This window comes from Eublepharis macularius, chromosome 8 (genome assembly GCF_028583425.1).
Source record: "Eublepharis macularius isolate TG4126 chromosome 8, MPM_Emac_v1.0, whole genome shotgun sequence".
Classification (NCBI taxonomy): Eukaryota; Metazoa; Chordata; class Lepidosauria; order Squamata; family Eublepharidae; genus Eublepharis; species Eublepharis macularius.
This window is the reverse complement of record NC_072797.1, coordinates 118465824-118487913: the sequence shown is the minus strand read 5'-3', so window position 1 is coordinate 118487913 and position 22090 is coordinate 118465824. Positions and strand designations below refer to the sequence as shown.

At 42.7% G+C, this 22090-nt stretch overlaps 2 pseudogenes; both read right to left on the bottom strand.

Annotated features, from left to right (window-relative positions):
• LOC129335164 (transforming acidic coiled-coil-containing protein 2-like) overlaps nucleotides 1-15684 on the bottom strand; it is a 70600-nt pseudogene extending 54916 nt beyond the window's left edge.
• Nucleotides 15685-18660: 2976 nt separating this feature from the next.
• LOC129335163 (tubulin beta-4B chain-like) lies at nucleotides 18661-21322 on the bottom strand (annotated as a pseudogene).
• Between the last annotated feature and the right edge of the window lie 768 nt (nucleotides 21323-22090).

The following is a 22090-nucleotide window of genomic DNA, read 5'->3' as shown; positions in this document are numbered from 1 at the left end:
GTATGCTATTGAAACATGGGGCTGAAAGTTAATTGTTTATATACCACCTCTTAGGACAACAGAGAGCAAATTATGTCTAGCAGTAGGTGCCAGCTGCTGGAAGCCAATGGCCTCTGTGTTGCAAATCGAATGTCTGCTTAGGTGAAATCGAAAGCTCCTGGGTCGATACTTGCTCATGTTATATCCCCTTTACAATTGTGTCACTTGGCTAATAGCAGAAGTGTCATTTAACCTTTGCTATATTACAGAAGATCCAAAACCATTTGAAATAATCTCAGCTGCTCCATGTTAGGCAAGTCCCAAGGACCATTTCCAGCATCCTCAATGGAACCAAAGGGAAGATCTCCATTCAGAAAATTTATTTGATACACTTACAGCACACTTCTCTGCAGGATTCACTGGGGTGGGGTCTACCCCATCCTCGCAGTCCAGTAAACATAATGAAGCCTTCCTCCAAGTGGCTCTTCCGTTGGATTCCCTTGGAAAAGATACTTGTTGGAAGGTTCCTTCAGATGTTCTAGGATAGGGGTAGGATCCTCCCACGTCCCTTTTGCAATCAGCCTGTTGCAACCAGTTGATCCATCCATCAATTTAAATGGTTCTTCTGTTGGAGGAAGTCATCTTCTGCTGGTGGAAGGTTTCAAACTTTGCTCACTGGAATGGAAAAATTGGGGGTAGAATCAACACCACTGCCCCTTTCCAGTCTGTTGCATCAAAGGTTCCACAAATGTTGGCTAACCTTGGTAACCCAAGTGGTTAGACTGTCCGACTAGGATCTGGAAGACCAGGTTCAAATCCCCACTTGCCATGAAACTCAGTTGAGTGACCTCGGGCTAGTCACTCTCAGCCTAACCTACTTGACAGGGTTGTTGTTGGGAAATCATGGGGGAGGGGGTAACCATGTATGCCACCTTGAGCTCCTTGGAAGAAAGAGACTATAAACATGTATAAGATAAATTTGTGATTATTAGCGTACATTGTCAGATACAAGACCTTGTGCCATTCGCTAAGGCAGGGAAGGGTAGAACCTTGCCTGTGACATTAGACTGAGCTACAGAAACACAGGTAAGCTGCACAGTGGTTTCCTGTGTACCTCCCAAGTTCAGCACAACTGCAAGGATTGTATTTCTCCTATGCTATATTCACATGATCAAAAAAAATGTCCTTTGAGTGCATTTTTGGATCTATGGCCACAAGTAAGTTCCTTAGCTGTAACTGTGCTGTTCAATTACTCTCAATGAAGAGATGCAGTAGGCACTTCCAAAAGATGCTTCCCATTGTCACTGTGTATGAGTCACTGGCTTGCCCAGAATAGTGAGTCAGAATAGTGATTCATGCAGAGGAATGGCCTTATTACTCCCCTCCTCCCATGTGGACTTGACAATTTACTCTTTCATGAAGTAAAAATATATCTTTTCAATCATAAGAGGGGGGATTGTGTCCAATTTTAATACAGAAGATGAGTGTCAAATGCTTCAAAGTTCAGGATCATGGCTCTTAAATTAATTGGCAGTAGTGGTAGCAGTCCGTGGCCCAAGCTTTTCCACATCGCCTCCAACCTGGTCCTTTTAACTCGAGATGCCAGTGATTCAACATAGGACCTTCTGCATGACAAACAGATGCTCTGCTGCTGAGCCACAGCCATTCCCATTCAGTGTTTCTGGGAAAGAAGAAAAGGGAGATGGTCACTTTCACAAGCACATGTGGCACATGGGGTTCCTAGGTGCCTGCTGGTGGCGGGCAAACTCCCGGGGATTTGCCCCCTCATCCGCCAATTGCTGGGTGACTGGTGGGAGGGGGGAAGGTCTTGGAGGTTGCCCACCACTGGCAGGCACTTCAGGAGCACACGCATGCACGCACTCCCACCCAGCGCGGTGATATCACTTCTGTAAGTGACATCATCGCGCTGGACGCGGGAGTGTCCTCGGGCTTCGTTTGGGGCTGAATTGGGCCCCAAGGGCTGAATCGGCTACATGATGAGCGCAGGAGCGCTCCCATGGCCAGTCCGATGACAAAACTTATGGAAGTGGCATCGCCGTGCAGCCGGCGTAGCAACATCACTTATGGAAGTGACGTCATCATGGCGCCAGAGCACATATGTGCTTTGTGCATTTGCAAGGAATAATAAAAAAAAAAGAACAGGTAAGTGCCAGGTCCCAACCCTCCCAGTGGGAGGTTAGAGGGACCTGGCAACCCTAGTTGCACAACATTTAGTCCACTTTAGCAGATATAGACTGGCACACGTGCTTTGTCTTCATCCAAGTCACATATCAGGTTTCTGTTTTCCAAGTGTGGCATCTTGCTGAGCAATGTTTGAGGAATTAGGACTTTGCTGTGTGGACTGACCTTTAGCTAGTATCAAGGTCCATGTAACTGCACAAAAGATCTGGGTTGTCTGATCCAGAAACTGATATATGAATTGTTTTTACCATGCAGAAAATACCACTTGAAGGGCAAACTTCCCAGCTTCAATTTGCTGGAGTTCAGAAGAAGCCATGAACAGTTATTTCATCCAGTTGTGTGCTTGTCCTTTCCTTTGTGCTTTCTTGTCAGTGGACCACTTTTTCTCCTCTATTTTTTTCATTTTGAAAAAAAGAGATCCAGAAACTGATGTGTTTTTTTTTTTCGTTTTGTGAAGAAAAGTCCACCGGTCCATTCTTTCACCGTACCTCTTACACATGGAAAGATAACTGTTTTGAACTGAAACATCACAGCTGGTAGAACTCTTCATGTATTAATGCATTTATACCTGACTTTTCTCCCCATCAGACTCAAAGTGGCTTAGAAAATAAATGCAAACACAACTTAGAGAAAAATATATGCGATACAGGAGCTGGTTTCAGTAATTCAGTTCAGCACCATGGACAGTTACAGGCAAAGAGCCAAAGAATGGAGAGAGAGCTTGCATCTTGCTCAAGTGAAACAGTTGTAACAGAGGAAGGAACTATAAGCTCAGCCCATATTTTTTTCTGTTGGAAAAATATGTATTTAAGAGAAGAATTGCCCAGTCTCATTAAGAAGTGGAGGTTGGTCCCTCCCGCCCCAATTATACTTCTGTTGCCAGTTTGGTCTTTTTTGCTAAAATGAAATGTGTATCAGTGAATGATGCACGGTAACAGAAATGGAAGGATAATTTGTTTAAAAACTGAGGCAAGTTAATTGTTATGACATAGTCTTTTATTTATTCATATATTTAAAAAAGTTCTTTGCTGCCAGAAAATCTGATCAATTAGTAGCTTATGGCAGGCAAACTCCTGAGGATTTGATCTGTTGCCTGCTGCTGCTCTGAGTGCAGGGTTGAATAAAAAGGCTCTAGGCTAGTCACTAGCTCATCAGTTTGGTGTAGTGGTTAAGAGCGTGGGACTCTAATCTGGAGAACCAGGTTTGATTCCCCACTCCGCCACTTGAAGCCAGCTGGGTGACTTTGGGTTAGTCACAGTTTCTAGGAGCTCTCTCAGCTCCACCCACTTCACAAGATGTTTTGTTGTGGGGATAATAATAGCATACTTTGTAAGCCACTCTGAGTGGGCGTTAAGTTGTCCTGAAGGGTGGCATATAAATCAAATGTTGTTGTTGTTATTATTCCAGGTACAACTTGGAAGTGACAGTGGTAGCTATAGAAATCACCATAAAGTTTTACCACAATGCACCACTCTCACTTCCGGGTTGTACCTGGAAATGATACGGTGACATTACTGATGTCACATATGCACACCCAACCCTCCCTCAATTAAGGAAGATGAAGTGCTCCCTAATTAACTTCTTTTTTGTATTCATTTATGCTTTTAACAGACACTTCTGTACCTTGGAATGTTGGTCTTATAGATTCTGTATGAAAGTTTGGAACATATACATTGAAATATTTGGACAAGGCCATCTTTCCATCTAGTTTGCATCCCAAATCCAAGGAGTTTTGTATTGAATTAAGGCTTTTATACTTTATTGGATTATACTGAAATGGTTCATGAAGTGGAAATAATCCAGACTAGGCCATCTGTGCTCTCTGGTAGAGGTATTTTTTGTATCAAAAATATATCCTGAGCTGTTTTGTATTTCCAAGAAGATTTGCAATAATACAGCCTAGAGGCAGTACTGATGTGGCAGAAGTGGAATTTGCAACAGGATTGAAATCTGGAGTGTGCTGGGAAGATGCAGGCTTTTCATCAAAGACAGATTTACTCTTACAATTTGGTGTCTATTTTGGCAAGCCCATGCAACAGAATAAGGGAGATTGATAAACACATGATGATGGTAGTGATCTAACAGGAAAGACTTTCTAGCCTGCCATGAACTAATGAATATGGCCTCAAGTAGGGCTGAAATAATTATTAGGCTAAACACACTGTAACACACTGTAATACAGATCCATGCAGCCATGCAATGCCATGTGGCAGTGAAGTTGTCTTGCTCTTTTCACAAAATACACTCCTTTACATCCACTTTTTCCTTGGATAGCATCAAATCTCTCACAACTTTTGCTGGTCTTCTCGTAACTCTGTTTCCTAAAAATTTCTATAGCTGTTTTACGTGATTAACAGTGCAATCCTAAACAGAGTTATATTCTTCTAAGCCCCTTGACTTCAATGGACTTTGAAGGCTTTAATTCTGCTTAGGATTGTACTATAAAAAATTCATATTCCTCTTGAAATGTTACTTTAGGAGAAATATGGTAGTTATGACCCTGTTCCACTAAATGTGTTAGTGCCAAATCGTTTTAAGAATATTTCTTTGTTTATTTAAAGGACTTATATCCCACCTCTCAACTACATGGCACAAAGTGATGAACAAAGAAACAATGCAAAAACTTAAAGCACAGTTAGAGTATCAATAAAATACAAGTTTATTAATTGCTAATAATCACCAGTAACCCAAAGTCACATTAAACAAACAAATAAAAATTTTTAAGCTGGCATGAGTAACTAGTACACAGCTGTGTGGAGGAGTTCCATAATGAAATAAGTGGTGTAAACAACTCTGTTGTATCACAGAGAAGAGAGGTCAAAGGATCTCTTCTTAATAAATGGACATGTGTAACTATATTTGACATCTCCAACCTAGGTGCTTTTCTTCTCTTGACACTAGTCATTATTAGCATAACACTGTAAAGATAAATATTGAGGTATTAGTTATTTAGAGGTGTGCCTAACAGGAAGAATGAGCTGAAAATACACACAGAAATCACTGGTTTAGGTCGTTAAAGCAGATTCTGGAATGATGAACCAAATGTGGGAAACTAAAGTGCAGGGAGACCCCCCCCCCACACCAAAAACTGTATGTGTTTCATTTTGTTTATACCTTCCAGCAGCAGGCAGGCACTGGACTCTCCTTGCAGAGCAGCATCTTGATTTCTTGAATGGCATTTGCCAAGAGGAGAGAGATCTTACGTTATTAGTTAACTCGAAAGCGGGGATGAGACTAATGCATGTGAGAGGAAATGACATTGTCTCCCTCCCTGCCAATTGGGTCTTCACAGGGGGAAACCCTTTCCCTCCTATCAACTTTGGAAACGTGGACGTCTTCAATCATAGGCTACAATTCAAAAGGCACTTTCCTTGGTGTAGGCACTATTGAATAACATAGGACTTAAGTGTGAGTAGACCTGTTTAGGATCACTTGTATAGTCTTTCAGGGCTCCCTCTTTTTCTGAGTCAAATGGCAAACCCCTTTCAAAAACAATCCTGCCTGCTCTCACAGCAAAAGGAAAACTTACGGGGGGAAATATATATATTTTCCAATTTATATTCCGCCCTCCCCACATTTTCAGCAGGCTCAGGGCAGATCTGTTTGGGCAGGTAATGGGATTCGGCCAATCATTCTGCCTGCCTCCACTTGGGCAATGGAGAAGACGGGTAGCAAGAATGCCCTGTTTTGCAGCAGAATGCTGCTGAGCATCAAAAGGAAGGATTTGGATTCGCCTCTCATTGTGGGAACAAAACTATGAAAAACAGGGAAACATGAAACCAGCAGGCAACAACAGAATGCAAAGGGAATAAGTTATTGGCACTATAGAAAAAGCAAAAAATGAACGAGAAGCATGATTGTTTTTAATGTCACTACACTGGTTGAAGCCCTCTCCAACGTGGAAGCACCCCGCTGCCGCTGCCCCACCCACTTATACTTCTGCAGGACCGTTATTGTGTTTGTGTGTTATTGTTCTTTTGGAAAAATTCAGTGGATCAATGGTTTAGGCTAGGAGGGGGGACTAATGGTTGGTGCACTTTTTGGTTAGTGAGATGAGCTACTCCGGAGCCCCACATCCCCCCTGAAAAGAACAGTGTGTGTGTACAGCCAACCTGCAACTCGTCAAAATTCATGCAAATGAAAAAATATATATATCAGATCCAAACTGGCATCACTCCACTTGGAACAAACTAGTAATTGAATAAAAGTATTCTGTAACCTCGGGGACCAAACCTGAAACCGAAATTTTCTTGATGCACACCCCTATTTTTTAATCTTGGTGAATATCTGTACACTTCCAATATTAAGCTCTGACCCCACATGTACCTGGGGTCTTAGTCTGCAGCCCATGTAAGTGGAAGTCTGTGGTTCATGTGGCTGCTGTTAAATTTGAGGCCCAGTGGCTCCCAGCAGCCCCCTTAGGGCTGTGTAGGCAGCTGGCAGTGCAAAACACCTGGCCAGCCAGTCAGCAGTGAGCTGGCTAGGCTTTCACTGGAGAGCGTTTTTCAGCTGGCAGGGAGGACTCAGTCTTTCCTCTGGTCTTCCAGCTAAGTTTATATTCAGGAGCCAGCTGAGCCCTTCAACACCTGCCTCTTAGTTGGCTTCCAACCCATCTGTCAGTCTCTGCATTGCTGGTGGTTGGGGGTACTGTACACTTGTTAATTTGGTTGGGATGCCATTCTTTGGTTGGTGGTGTAACTTGCACTGGGGTTTGGGGTTTGCTAATTGTTTTTTGGCTTTGTGACAATTCTAGGTAAGGGATGGTTTTGACATTGGGCAAGGATCTTTTTGCACAGAAACATGGCTTCTGAGCTCAGTTTCTCTATAATTTTATTTATTTCATTTGGAGTCCACCTTTCTCACTGAGACTCAAGGCTGATTACACAGTGTGAGATTAGTACAGTCAATATCAAGAACGTTTTTATAAACAATGAACATTTTTATAAACAAGGCCATAGGGTAAATAGATACAAGTTTATAAAGGTATAACATTAGCAAGAATCCAATAGAGTTGAAGAAATGCTGAAACAGAATATAAGCAATTCTAGGACTAACATTAGACAACATACAACTCTCCAGTAGGATCATACTTGAAGCACAGGTAGAACATAGGAGGACATACTTAAAGCAACAGATAGTATGTAAAGCAAGATGGTGGTGAAGTATATGGTCCCCAGCTCATTAGCGAAGCATCTGAAGCCTCCTCCCTACAATATAGTCCTCCTATCTGAGTAAAAAGCTCTTTTGAATAATCCAGATTTGCATCATTTGCAGGATGCAAGGAGGATGGGGGCTCTCCTGATATCCTTAGGCAGGCCATTCCACAGGGTAGGGGCTCCCACAGAGAATGCCCATGGATGGGCTTCTGTTGAATTTTCCCATGTGCAGGCTGGCACCTGCAGGAGACCATGTTCAGATGAGCGAAGCAGCCGTGGAGGAACATAGGGAGAGAGGTGGTCCCATAGGTATGCCAGACCCAGGCCATGATGAGCTTTGTATGTGATAACCAGTACCTTGAACTGAGCACAGTAATTGGGGATCCTCTTAAAGGATCTTGGGGGTGATGCATGGCAGGGACATGCCCGGTTTGGAGCTGCTGGGGCATGCTCACTTCCACATGGTGCCCATGTGGAGTCCCCCTTACTGTCATCCCACGGTTCCCCCTCTGCCAGAAGATAGGCTGAGGGGGTGAGGGGGCCATCAGCTGGCAGGTGGCTCAGCCAATGTTTGGTTCCAATCCCTGTGCAGCGCCAAGGCTCCATGTAAACCAATAAAGTTGTGGCCTTTCTAATTCTTCCAAGTTGTCTTGTGTCTTCTGCAGCTTTGGTCTCACCTCTAACCCCCCTTGACTCTTGGTCTGCAAATAAATATTTGTTAAAACAGCTTACACTCAACTATAAGGAACTCTGCTTAGGAAAAGAAAACAACCAATTCAAAGAAGATGTTTGGTGTATCCACAAAACGTGAAGATGGGAAGATTAAACTTATTTATGCATGATTGTTTTTCAGATATTGTCCTGATAGGAAAGATGGTTATGGTCTAAGATTTGACCCTGCTTAATTTTCTTTCAGAATTGATGGAGTTTCTTTTGAACTATTAACCTAAGGCACCAATTCTCTCCTGGCCTTAAGCCATCGGTTTATTTTCAAGTCAGTTGCTTGTGTGCGTGCGATGGAAATATATTAGATGAACTTGTGTGTTATATTTAATGTTTATTTTTGCAGAGATTAGGATAGCAAATCCAATTAATTAGCACCTGTATAGTGTCAGTGCACTGTAAATTTCATGGGAACATTTTAAAAGGCAATTTAGCAGAAGCACTAATTAGTAATTACTGCTTTACAAATATGAATACTCCTTTTAAACTTTCTGTTTAAGTGAAGCAAAATTTTTGAGCCGCCAATGCCTCCCCTGGTGGTGGAACAGAAAAACATTAGAGTCAGTTTTTGAAGACCTCTGTTTAAACGATAATGCCAATATTATATAAGATACAGAAAGTAATTCAGTGAGAATGACATGAGGATGGGTAAAAGTTAATTGCAATTCTGCTGGCCCAAACACAAAAGCCAAAAACAAGAACACAATATTTCATTGGGACCATCCCAAAAATACAAAACAGCTTGCAAGCCCTTGAGTGGATGTATCCATAAAAATGCAGGCTGGAATTCTGTTCAGGTATTCAAAGAGTGTATGCTTGCACATGCCCCATGCAGCTTTACATGAGTCTTTCAATTTACAAAAGCATTCCAAAGACCAGAAAAGGGTAAAGCAGTAAAGTAGATTATAATTTGGCACAGTTTAGGGAAACAGTAGAAGGTATGTCTGTCAAAACGTGATGGTCCAAAATGAAAAAAAAAAAAAACCTCCCCTCACTTTCTCTACTATTTGAACAAGGAGGAGAGTAAAGCTAGTAAAACTAGGGCAGTAATCTTATGATTAGCTTTCTCTTGAGTAAAAGTGCTATTTAGCAAGTGATTAGCAGCGGAGTAGCATGGGCAACTCTGGAAGGAGGTGGTGCCACTAGTGCGCACATGAATGCTCCTGGGACTGCGTGATGACATGCACTCTCACGATTTGGGCTGCTTGCCTCCTCTCCTTTTACTGGGCAGCCCTCCGTGGCAGCCGCCCACGCTGCTGCTAGCTTGGCATGCTCCTCAGCTGCAGGACGGCCAGCTCAGCACCCAGCAAGCCAGTTGCCCCATCGATGCGGCAGGAGTGCAGGTTCTCCTTGGCCACAGCACTAGCTAAAAATTATGCACCTAGGGCGACCGTCCTTCTTGCTCCCCCCACACTATGCCACTGCTCTATTGCATGTAATAATTGATGAGAACATTCTTGAATGATCTGAATAGTACACCGCCACATCACCTCTAAAATAAATTTACTTGAGTGATGGACAGACGATGTACTACTTGAAGAATTTATGTTGGTACGTCTGAAACAGAAACCAGCCCAAGTGACCTATCTTGGACTGTGTGCACTCAAGGCATTCAGACAAAGAATGCGCCATATGAATGCAGAGCGAAGCCTCTGGATTGGTCTGATACCAGGAGCCTACCCATCTGCCGTTGCCTGACCAACAAGAAAATACTTCCTTCCAGGGGTCATTTAATAGAAATAGAGCTGGAGGAGCTCATTAGCATAACTCATTAGCATATGCCACGTCCCTTGACATCACTGGAAATGTGTCATTAGCATAACTGACTTGCATATGCCACACCCCCTGACATCATCTAATCCTGGCCATTCAGGGCTGAAATTGGGCCCAAAATGGCGGGCTGAAAATGGCTGAAAAGGGGCCCAGAATGGTCAGGATCGGGCCTCTGCTGAGCGGGAGAGTGATCCACCACCTGTCAGAGGTCTGATCCGGGCCGAAATGGGCCCAAAATGGCTGAGAGTCAGGAGGGTGGGGCCACCTGACATGTGACCTCTTTGGGGAACTGCTGGAACTGCATTCCTGCACACTCCCCCTCAAAATGAGCCCTGCTTCCTGCCTTGTTGCTCTTCAGGCTCCACAATTCATTCTAGCTCAAGCAACTGATTTCAGAAGACCATGACCTAGAAGGATTAGATTCAGATGTGGCTCTCATTAGCCCAGCCTTAACACCGTTTCCATGATCATATATCTTCCATAACACCCCTAATAATGTTCAGATGAATGCACTGGAACATCACTATCTATTTCATGGAAAATGTAATAACATTCCCACAAAGAAGCTGGATGACAAGTACTAATTAAAGACAGAATTTAGGATGAAGTGCTATTCACAAGTATTAGACGTGTCACACAAACATATCCTAAATAGTGATTTTCATGGTACTTTTTATGCTTCAGTACACATACCTCATGCTGGAAATCAAATATAATGTTTGCCATGTATGAAAGGCTTGTGTATGGTGCAAATGTGAGTGTATCAGTGTTTATGTATATTCAGGAGGAATGTAGCAAAAGGTGCAGACTTATGTTCTTTGTACTCCTCAGTGTGTTTATGTAGTTTACACATGAGGTATGCTTTCCCGAAATCATAATCTTCCCCTAAAACTGCTTGGATTTCTATGTTTATGAGTGTTTGTGAGAGAAGTGATCAGTGTAGAATTTGCATTCTACTAGCATGCTTGTATTCCTGACTGCCACAGCCGCCAGTAAACAGTTTATCAAATTCCAGGTAGTTCTACAACAGAAATTGAAATCTGTTATACATGTAATTGAAGTGTGTACGTGTGCATATGCTTGTCCGTGTGTGTGTGTGTGTGTGTGTGTGTGTGTGTGTGTGTGTGTGTGCGTGTAAAAGTGAGAGTTTGTGTGTGAAAGTAACAAGGTATTTTCTGGTCTGTGGAGAAGTACATCTTTTAAAAGAAACAGTTGGAAAATTCTTTAACTGGGTGGGCTATCAGTTCACTCAGAAGTGGCTGTTGGCTTGCACTGCTGGCTTGCATTTTCCCTTGTCGTCTTAATTTTAAAAGTATTTTCTCATCTGATGTTTAGAAAATAGTCTGTCTCTTCTAGGTCTGCAGGATATGGTCCTTTAGAATCACTTTTTTGATATTTCTGAATAGAGGTGGGCACGATCCGCATTACGATCGAAAAAACCCCACGATAATGGTGATTGCGCGATCGTGACTGGGCGGATCGTTATCGTCCACGGCCAATGATCCAGCAATCAGGGGAATGCCTGAGCTGTGTTTGCCCTCTTTCTGTCGCCCTGGAAACCCAGCTTTCCTTGATCAGCAGGGCTTACTTCCAACCACAGAGCAGCAAAGCAGTCACCAGTTGGGAGAAGACACCAAGGGGAGGGAGGGGGAAGGGGGCGTTCTGTAGCCATGGGCACTCCAATCTTATCCCTGCAAACCCTGATAAGCAGCTCTGACGGCCAAACACAGACAGCCAAACATAAACACAGATGCCGCCGGCATCACCCACCATTCCTGTATCACTAGGAACAGCGGGGCGCCCCTCCGCTTTTGCCTCCATGATCCACAATCCATGATCCACTGATCGGGAATGGGAGATGCTCGGTGCGGGTCATTAAATCAGGATCATCGCCGGCGCCAATCCACGATCAGCTTGATCGTTAATTTTTTTTGGATCGTGCCCATCTCTATTTCTGAATACTTCTGGGGAATCATGTCTTAGGGTGCTAAGGAAAAATGATGGTATAAGAGTAATGAAGTTATCTGTTTTAAATAGAATGTAGGGGAAATTACAGAAGTGGTGCAGAGGCCATGCCTGTAATCCTAAACTCATTTACTACAAAGGAAGTCAGTACCATTGAAATCAATAGAACTTGCTTTTGAATAAATATTTATTTGATCAGGATGCACATCGATAAATATGTTTTAATTGGTTTGGTTCTATTTCTGTCTTGGTTACTCTGGCATGTTACCTTGTATATTAACGGTGAGAAAGAATTCTATTAAGGCATCTACATGCCATGAACAAGCAGTATTGGCTTCCTGCCTGGTCTAGGTATGGAGCTTTGTTCTGATGGACTTGCCTATAAAACTTCTTTAGTAGCTGGGATTAAACTAGATTAAATTTTAGTATACATTTAAATTTACGGGAAGTTTTATTTTAGTGGAACTTTTATCATCTACCTTTAGTCTTCAAAAATACGCCATACACAATTCAAGAACTGGCTGTTAGTCTAGAAGATCTATGTAATCAGCTAAAAGGTCCAAGCTGTTTAGAAACAATGCACAACAATATTTCCCATAGTCTTTTAAAAGTGCTCTCTTCATCTTTGTTGCTTGACACCATAGCTATATAAGAATCAGGCTTGATAGAGCTTTAGAAATAATATTTAGAACTGGTAGGACTGTAAGAAAGGGGGGGGGAAGCAGTAATGTCCAAGTATGATGTATGCTGTAATTTCCTACAAAGAGACTAAATGTTATCAAAGCCCTGCAGGCTTTTCTTATTTTAATAAGCAATTCTTCCCAGTGCAGTCAAATCAGCCAGAGTTTTGTATTAAGCTTTCTGTTCTTTTAGCTGATTGGTTCCTCTTTCTCCTCTACGGTAAACATTTGCTATCAGTACAGCATTGCCCTGCATGACATCCAGTTGCCTTGTTAAGCCAGATGAACTGAGCAATTGCTTTTCCTTGCTCATTTTAAATTTTTCAGACTGTGTGTGTGTGTGTGTGTGTGTGTGATGGAAAAGTACGGGGCTTAGTCTGGTCCTCCATGGGCATAATACCTCTGAGAATATAGTTCCCTATAAAGCATAAATCCCTGTTTTCATTTCTCTCTCTACAGCACATGGTTAGGCAGTGAGACAAGCTGTAACCATATATGTCCAAGCACCATGTCATCCCTTTTCCCTCCCATTTGTCAACATCCTTGGAATCACATTCCCACAGAACGGTTAATACTTGTGTGGGGAGAGAGGGGAAACAGAACTCTGTTATGCCGTGTGGCACAGGTACTTTCAGCTGAGGTGAACCTGATTAAGCCCAGTGTATTACGAAAACTCATGGAAAACTATCATTTAATCCTTCACGAGAACACATTCTGCGCATCTGAAACAAGAGTCCATGTATATGCATGGGGATGTTTCTTTTTAGGTGAATTTGAGTATATTATTTTTCTGACACTTGGAGAGATGACCAATATCAAAGCAAATACTTTCAATTTAGAAGGTGGAGCTGGTTTCTATGGAGGGAGAGATTAGAGCAAGAAAAAAATTTAGATTAGAAGATTGAAATAAGAGGTAGAAGAAGATAATTTGCATGTCTTTCTAAGAGTTCACGTTGCTAGATTTATTTTAAAAACAGACCTACAGTATCAATATTCACCTAAAAAAAATATTTTTTAAATTTGAATTTAAGGAAGAGCCTAAATGCTGGTATTTAGGGGTATTTGAGTCCCCTGATACGGTTTTGGGATTCAGGTTCAGGGATTTGTTGGGATTCTGGAATTAGTCAGGTTCCATTTGTGAAGTTGATGAAAGGATGTTACAAAGAATTTGTAGGAATAGTTCCAATGAAAGACACAACCACAGGTGATGACATCTTCAAGAACATGGGAGGAGCTCTGGATAAAATAGGTGCCAACTGGACAAAAGCTGTGAATCTAGCCACAGACTGAGCACAACGGATAGGTCAGGGCAGGGGAAAGCTGGATTTGCAGCAAAACTCAGAGAAAAATTGGTAGCTGCAAACTCACATCATCAGTTTTTCACTTTTTTTTAATAAAGTTTTTATTGGATTAGATATTTAATTATACATTACAATCAATTTCCTTTTTCCCAATTCTAACCCCCTCCCTTTCCCCCCCTTTTGTTGACTTCCAACAGTTTTCCAACCCCTTGTCCCTTTTCCCTTACCCATTTTAAATTTATTCTATCTATCAGACATAAACTTTCACTTTCTTCTAAGAATTTGAACACGTCTAACAAATGCTGGAAATGTAAAAAGCATGAGGGATCTTTGTACCATATGTGGTGGACGTGTGAGGTAGCTAGGCAGTACTGGGGGGAAATAATAAGAATAATAAGTGAGATTTTACAATTTCAAATTAATAAGAACCCAGAACTCCTGCTACTGAACTTGGGAATGGAGGACATTCCAGCACAACAACACCAGTTTTTCACTTTTCATTGCATTTTGCATGAGGAAACTCTGCAGTAAAAGATTGAAGAGGGATAATGTGATGAATATGGTCATTAAAACTGTTCATTTTATTCAAGCCAAAGGTCTCAACCATAGACAATTTAACAGTCTTTTGGAGGAAAGCATGGTCAGACTTGGAGTACCATGCCATACTGAAGTATGATGGTTAAGTCATGGAGCTGTACGGAAATGCTTCTATGAAGTACGCTGTGAAATACAGGTATTTATGGATAAGAAAGGAAAGGCTGTCCCTGAATTACAAGATAATGAATGGCTTCAAGTTCTTGCTTTTATGATGTGTATATATATATTTCAATATTCAGTAATTTATTGTGGAGACATAACAGCAAACACACTCAAAAGGGACTACAATTTACCCTAAAGGACAAAGTCCCAGTCGCACAAACAACAACAACATTCGATTTATATACCGCCCTTCAGGACAAATTAATGCCCACTCAGAGCGGTTTACAAAGTATGTCATTATTATCCCCACAGCAGCAAACACCCTGTGAGGTGGGTGGGGCTGAGAGAGCTCCAGAGAACTGTGACTAGTCCAAGGTCACCCAGCTGGCTTCAAGTGGAGGAGTGGGGAATCAAACCCGGCTCTCCAGATTAGAGTCCCATGCTCGTAACCACTACACCAAACTGGCTCTCCCACCCTCCGTCCCAGTTCCATTACAATCTCCTTTAAGTCTGGCATAGATTAGAAAAAACACCTACAACAAATGCAGGTTACGAGTTAGTGCATATTCATTTTTGGAAACAAAAAATTTCACACAACTGTACAGAACACTAAAAGTAGACATCACTGCAGATAAGCTACTTTCGAGAGTAGGCAGAGGGGAAGGAAGGGCAAGAGCCAGTGAGAAAAAGAGGTTGGTAATGCTTTACCTATGCATATTACCGCTCGCTGCCATTCCTGAACAGAGACTTTGATGCCCACCACCCCCAACAATCCCATACGGATCGTTTTGCACCATGGCACTGGCAGCTGGGAGGGAAAGGCTGACACAGCTCTGATCTTCTTTTAAGGTGGGCCTTGAATGTTCAAGGCTATGCCAGCGCAGGAACATGGTCCATTGGTTCAGAAGTCTGCTGGGAATAAAAAGGAGTCATGAGGGAACAGAAAATAGATCTTCATGCTACTTCCTCTGCCTCCACTTCCTCTTTGAACTCACCTTCTTCAGCAGTAGCATCTTGGTACTGCTGGTACTCAGCGACTAAATCATCCATGTTGCTCTCAGCCTCTGTGAACTCCATCTCATCCATGGCTTCCCTGGTGTACCAGTGAAGGAAGGCCTTGCAGCAGAACATAGCCGAGAACTGCTCCGAGATGTGGCTGAAGAGCTCTTGGATGGCGATGTTGTTGCCGATGAATGTAGCTGCCATTTTGAGCCCACGGGGCTCAAAGAGAGAGATGCCTCCCCCCCCCATTCTTCCAGTTGCCTGGAAAAGTTGTAAAATTGAAGAAAAACAGCCTTAGAGCACAATCCTGAGCAGAGTTACTTCAGTCTAAGACCATTGATTTCAATAGGCTTAGACTGGTGTAACTTTGTTTAGGATTGCACTATTAAAGTGTCAGCCTCCAATATTTTTTGATATTCCTGAATATTTCTGGAATTTTTCAGGAATCCATATCTAGTAATAGAAGGAATCTCAAATATCACCTCTATATCTAAATAATAGTAATGATTGAATCAGAGAGTATGACTCTTGTTGATTTACTATCAAGTGACAGTGAAAAGAATTGAAGTTCCCTGCTGCCGTATTAAATGACAAAGGAATTCTTTGGGGGTTATCTTTTTGTTATCTTTTGGTTATCAAAGGAAATGGGTTTTTGCTTACACGCAGGATGAAACTAAGAAAATAACTGAAGAACTGGAAGAAACATGGGCTGAACTGAGAAAGGGAATCAATAATTAACACCGTGCTGTTAGATTGCATCTTTGCAAATTCTGTGCGATTTGTCTTCTGGATGGATTCTAAAGATTACCTTTTTGTCTTCAGGTGAAAAATACTGAAGTAATCATGAATGCAACTAGTATGAATATTGTAGGGCTTAATAACCCAGTTGAGAGCAATGCAGTAAAAAAAAGAATTAATCAAAGGGAAAAAATGACGCTGTTGCAAGAGACCCATTAAAAAAAACCCATTAGCAATACATGAGTAATGCTAAATTAGGGCATGTTTCTTTTTCATCAGCAGAACTAAGTTCAGAGATGTTGATATTCTTGTACAGAAAAGATGAGAGTTTGCATTTAAGGAAAATAAAGATGCTGAAGATAGAGCTGCTATTAAATGGGAATATTGGAAATCAAAGAATATGTAGCATTTTACACACCCTATCATGATAAGAACATTTCAACAAAACTTGGGTTTCTGTCCATTTATTCCTTTGTGAAGAGATTGTTTGTCCCAGGGCTTTTTTTCAGCTGGACCGTGGAGGAACGGAGTTTGGAAACCTCTTGAAAATGGTCACATGGCTGGTGGCCCTGCCCCCTGATCTCCAGACAGAGGGGAGTTTAGATTGCCCTCCGCACTGCTCCAGCAGCACAGAGGGCAATCTAAACTCCCCTCTGTTTGGAGATCAGGGGGCAGGGCCACCAGCCATGTGACCATTTTCACCAAGGGTGATTTAAACTTTTAAAAACTCCCCCCTTGTTCCAGCTGACCCAAAGTGCTGTCATTGGCCCTGGGAGCATGCGTGCACTTCGTCCCGCCAAGAGTTGCCCCCTGTGCTGGCAACCCACTGAGTTCCACCACCTCTTTTCCCAGAAAAAAAGCCCTGGTTTGTCCAATATAGAGAGTTGAAAGGCATTGCTTACACTTGATAGCATATATAACATTGGATGATGAACCAGTGAATGAGCCTGAAATGGTATAGCTGATGCGGTTAGGTTCAGTGAACATGGAGGCAGAGTTGCATATTTGCAAAAGAATAAATGGACATAAATCTGACATAAAAAAACAACATTAAAAAAAGTGGGAGAACATTTTAATCTGCCAGGACATTCCATCACTGTCCTAAGAGTAGCGGTTCTCAAGCAGAGAAACTTCAAAGGAAAATTACAGTGCAAGATTGCTGAAACTGAGTTTATTTGCAAATCTGGAATACTGGATCCCTCAGGGTTGTATAGGATTTTTTCTCACATTAAAAATGTTAATATTCTGCACTTCATACCCCTGCTCCATCAAACTAATTACAACATGTATTATAGCGAGCTTCCTGACACTCTAATTTACAATACCCCACCCACCATGGGCTTGGATTATAAGGCCTCCTTTTTTTCCACGCCTCGTATCTGTTGAAGGGAGTTTTACTCTCTAAAGTTCATACTTTGAAAACTTAATTTGTCTTCAAGGTGCTGCTGGACCTGAATCTTGCTCTTGGACTTGAGAATGGTTTTCATTGAACTCCCTGGAACTGACTTCTGAGTCATCTTGCAAAAAGGTCCCTTTGCAGTAAACCTGCTTGCCGGAGCTGATAATGAAGAGAGAGAGCATTGGCTGTCCAGAAGAAGCACGAGGGAAAGAAGGCTCTTCATGTAGCAGGTGGCACTGTGGGAAGGAAGTGTGCATGCCTTGGGGCAGAGGCAGGCTGGTGTTATGAGGGGCACCACAGCCCCTGTGGCTGGCTGGGGCAGGATGAGTCAAGGCAGAAATTCCCAGTTGGACTAGATGCTTCCTGCAGGCTAGCCTCACCAGAGCAGCAGCTGTGGGGCTGAGGTGGTCCTTGCAGGTGAAAGGAAGGACTGGAGGGCAATAACAACAACAACAACAACAACAACAACATTCGATTTATATACCGCCCTTCAGGACAACTTAATGCCCACTCAGAGCAGTTTACAAAGTATGTCATTATTATCCCCACAACAAATCACCCTGTGAGGTGGGTGGGGCTGAGAGAGCTCCTGAGAACTGTGACTAGCCCAAGGTCACCCAGCTGGCTTCAGGGGGAGGAGTGGGGAATCAAACCTGGCTCTCCGGATTAGAGTCCCACGCTCTTAACCACTACACCAAGAGGGGCTCTTGTCTGTCTTGGCTCAGGCAGCATGAGCTTGTCAGAAGGGGGGGGGGCAGAGGCAGTTGTGGGGTCAGCCTCTTTGTTTCAGTCCTTTAGAGGAGAAGACTACAAATCTCATTAGCTTCTGGGAACCAGAAAGCCTGAGACAGCCCAGCCCAAGTCCCCTGCCTTCATAGCCCTCTAAGCTCTCTCGGTTGATGAGGCAGCCCCTGCCAAGCGGACTTGGTCAGCTGTTTTACAGTGATCTTTCACTGGGGAGAATCTTGGGACCTTGGTACCCCTGGGATCTTTGGAAGAACCTGCAGGCTCATAGACACCCTTGGGCTCTGGCAACTGCCCTCTTAGTTTCTTCTGACACCAGGCCTGGTATTGTGTAGTGGGGTAAACAATGAAACACACAGTTTCCTTAAACTTGGAAGTTTCTTTCTTAAAAGTCACTATAGGACAGGTAACTTGGCTGGGGGGGGGGGGCATAAGAATACGTAACAAAAGGCCCAAGGTTGTCCTGGCCTGGTTCTGAAGCGTTCTTGGTAGGCTCTGGTAGCCTGCAGGCTTCTAGCAGGAAAAGTTAAACTGAGACACACTGGGATGTCTCTTAAGGAGACAGTATACAACACTCCTTCCCCCAAAGAGAGAGCAATCATGAGTTTTGAACTGCACTAGCGGGGAGGAATGGCAGGAAAGGAAAAAGTTAAGCATTTCTGCAAGTTCTCCCCCCTTTCTCTCACGAAGCAATTTTCCTTCAAGTGACTGTATAACTAGTTTGCCCAGATCAGCACTCTCTCAAGAAACAAATTTCAGGTGGGTATTCCTGTGGGCCTGCAATAGAAAAGCAAGACACAGGTTCAGTAGCACCTTAGAGACCAACTAGATTTCCATGGTGTGAGCTTTCTAGAGTCAACACTCCTTTCATCAGACACACGGAAAAAAACAGTTGCCGAGAGAATTTGTGATTTAACTGAGAATCTTAACAGGCAGTTCAGACAAAAAATAAATCCTGTATTGCATTTTCAGCTGCAATAGATGAAAGCACAGATGTTACTGATTTAGCACAGCTTACAATTTTTATTTGTGGAGTTGATGAAAGGAGGCATGTTACAAAGAATTTGTAGAAATAGTTCCAATGAAAGACACAACCACAGGTGATGACGTCTTCAAGAACATGGGAGGAGCTCTGGATAAAATAGGTGCCAACTGGACAAAAGCTGTGAATCCAGCCACAGACTGAGCACAACGGATAGGGCAGGGCAGGGGAAAGCTGGATTTGCAGCAAAACTCAGAGAAAAATTGGCAGCTCCAAACCCACATCATCAGTTTTTCACTTTTCATTGCATTTTGCATGAGGAAACTCTGCAGTAAAAGATTGAAGAGGGATAATGTGATGAATATGGTTATAAAAACTGTTAATTTTATTTGAGCCAAAGGACTCAACCATAGGCAATTTAACAGTCTTTTGGAGGAAAGCATGGTCAGACTTGGAGTACCATGCCATACTGAAGTATGATGGTTAAGTCATGGAGCTGTACGGAAATGCTTCTATGAACTACGCTGTTAAATACAGGTATTTATGGATAAGAAAGGAAAGGCTGTCCCTGAATTACAAGATAATGACTGGCTTCAAGATCTTGCTTTTATGATGTATATATTTTCAATATTCAGTAATTTATTATGAAGACATACAGCTGTTTTAACAGCAAACACACTCAAAAGTGACTACATTTTACCATAAAGGAGAGTCCCACCAACCACCCTCCCTCCCAGTTCCATTACAATCTCCGTTAAGTCTGGAATAGATGAGAAAAAAAACCCTACAACAAATGCAGGTTACGAGTTAGTGCATATTCATTTTTGGAAACAAAAAATTTCACACAACTGTACAGAACACTAAAAGTAGACATCACTGCAGATAAGCCACTTTCGAGAGTAGGCAGAGGGGAAGAAAGGGCAAGAGCCAGTGAGAAAAAGAGGTTGGTAGTGCTTTACCTAGACATATTACCACTCACTACCATTCCTGAACAGAGACTTTGATGCCCCCCCCCCCAACAATCCCATATGGATCGTTTTGCACCATGGCACTGGCAGCTGGGAGGGAAAGGCTGACACAGCTCTGATCTTCTTTTAAGGTGGGCCTTGAATGTTCAAGGCTATGCCAGCACAGGAATATGGTCCATTGGTTCAGAAGTCTGCTGGGAATAAACAAGAGTCATGAGGGAACAGAAAATAGATCTTCATGCTACTTCGTCCTCTGCCTCCTCTTCGAACTCAGCGTTAAGCTGGCCGGGGGAACAAAGACAAGTAGTCACACTGCCCAAGGTAGCTGAGTACAAGTGATTGAGATCTCCGTAGGTGAGAGTGGTGAGCTTGAGGGTATGGAAGCTGATGTTATAGAGCGTCTCATTGTCAATACAATACATCTTGTCCATATTCTCTACCAACTGGTGCACAGAGAGTGGCGTTGTAAGGCTCCACCACAGTGTCTGAGACCTTAGGTGATGGTACCACACTGAAGGTGTTCATGATGCTGTCTGGGTACTCCTCCTGGATCTTGCTGATCAGTAGAGTTTCCATCCCAAATCCAGTGCCTCCACCAAGTGAGTGGGTTGGCTGGAAGCCCTGGAGACAGTCACAGCTTTCCGCTTCTTCACTTACCACATCCAGGACAGACTCTACCAGCTCAGCTCCTTCTTTGTAGTGTCCTTTGGCCCAGTTGTTTCCAGCACCACTCTGACCGAAGACGAAGTTGTCAGGCCTGAATATTTTCCCAAACGGTCCAGACCTGACCGAGTCCATGGTGCCGAGTTCCAGGTCAACCAAGACAGCCCTGGGGACGTACTTGTCACCTGAGGCCTCATTGTAGTAGACGATCCTCTCCAACTGAAGATCACTGTCTCCATGGTAGGTGCCCGTGAGGTCTATACTGTGTTCATCAATGATGACTTCCCAGAACTTGTCTCCGATCTGGTTGCTGCACTGGACAGCCTGCAGGTGCACGATTTCCTTCATGGTCCATCCACACTGCTCCCTTTTATGATGTATATAACAGAACACCTGAACTGTCTCAACACAAAGATGCAGAGTTGAAACAAAATTGTGAGGAGGTTTTATGACAGCATTTGTGCCTTTGAGATGAAGCTTCAGTTTGGGGGAAAGCAACTTCAAGAAAATAATTGGCACACTTTTCCACCATGAAATCTCTAATGATAATATATCCACAGAAAAGTACATGAGAAAAATTTCTGAACTCAAAAATGAATTCCAAGAAAGGTTTTTCTGTTTCTGGAAACCTACACCGAAACTTAGGAATTTTCGGTAATCCATTTTCCGTGTGCTTCCATGAGTTTCCGGTGGCACTCCAGATGGAAATATTTGATCAGCAGTATGATCCTGTGTTCTAGAGGAAGCTTTCTGAAATTGGCATTAGCAAATTTTACTATTTAGGGTAAACGTATGTCTGTGAATAGTTCTTTTCTGTAATGAATATCAATAAACCAAAAAACTCTTCTCAGCTTACAGAGACACATCTGAACAGCATACTCAAAATTGCTACGGCACAGACTTTAACTCCAGATTTTGATGCAATAGTTCAGAGCAAGAGGTGTCAGTTATCAAAGACTGTTAAATAATGGAAGTCTTGTCAGTGTTAATTTTTAAAGCACATTTGTATTTTGAGTAAAAAAATAACATCATTGATTGGGTTTGCCTAAGCCCTTTATAAAGCTTATATTGCCGGTATCTGGAGTTAAATTTTATAATGCACATGGCCTGGTCTGA